The following is a 443-nucleotide window of genomic DNA, read 5'->3' as shown; positions in this document are numbered from 1 at the left end:
GCCCCCAGCCCCGTTTCCACCCAGTGCTCTCCGCCTGAAGGCCCAGGTGGCCTTGAGTAACAGATAATCGGCTCACAGAGACACAGGTGCCCAGGGCAGGCAGTGGGCCCTTTAGGACCTAAACTAGGGCTGGGCACTCTGTCTGGAAAAAGAGCAGCTCGAGAGCAGGTCTTGAAGCCCCGGGAGCACTCAGACATCATGTTTCCCCCGCTTCGAAAGTCAGAGGTGTTCTAAAATCGAGATTTTTAAAGATTCTTGCATTCTGACTTCAGCGAGATGGAGAAAACCTCGGGTGGCCACATCAAACATTACTACCACCAGCACTAGGGGTGGCTCGGGAACCCCCAAGCACTGGTGTGTGTCCGGGGGAAGGGGGCGCACGGAAAGCCTGCTCGGCCCGGCGGGGTGGCGGTGCGGTCCCTGGGCGCGGCGGCGGGAGGGCC

General features: G+C 60.5%; 1 protein-coding gene across 1 annotated transcript in view; it reads left to right on the top strand.

Moving 5' to 3' along the window:
• The first annotated feature begins 281 nt into the window (after positions 1–281).
• Positions 282–443, top strand: part of LOC100483563 (refilin-A) — a 14,026-nt gene continuing 13,864 nt past the window's right edge. Inside the window, exon 1 of the mRNA XM_034639660.1 lies at positions 282–354. The gene's annotated coding sequence lies outside the window, so the exon portion shown is untranslated. The remainder of the gene's footprint in view (positions 355–443) is intronic.

The sequence above is a fragment of the Ailuropoda melanoleuca genome, chromosome 12 (assembly GCF_002007445.2).
Source record: "Ailuropoda melanoleuca isolate Jingjing chromosome 12, ASM200744v2, whole genome shotgun sequence".
In the NCBI taxonomy this organism is placed as follows: domain Eukaryota; kingdom Metazoa; phylum Chordata; class Mammalia; order Carnivora; family Ursidae; genus Ailuropoda; species Ailuropoda melanoleuca.
This window is presented reverse-complemented; position numbering and strand designations above follow the sequence as displayed.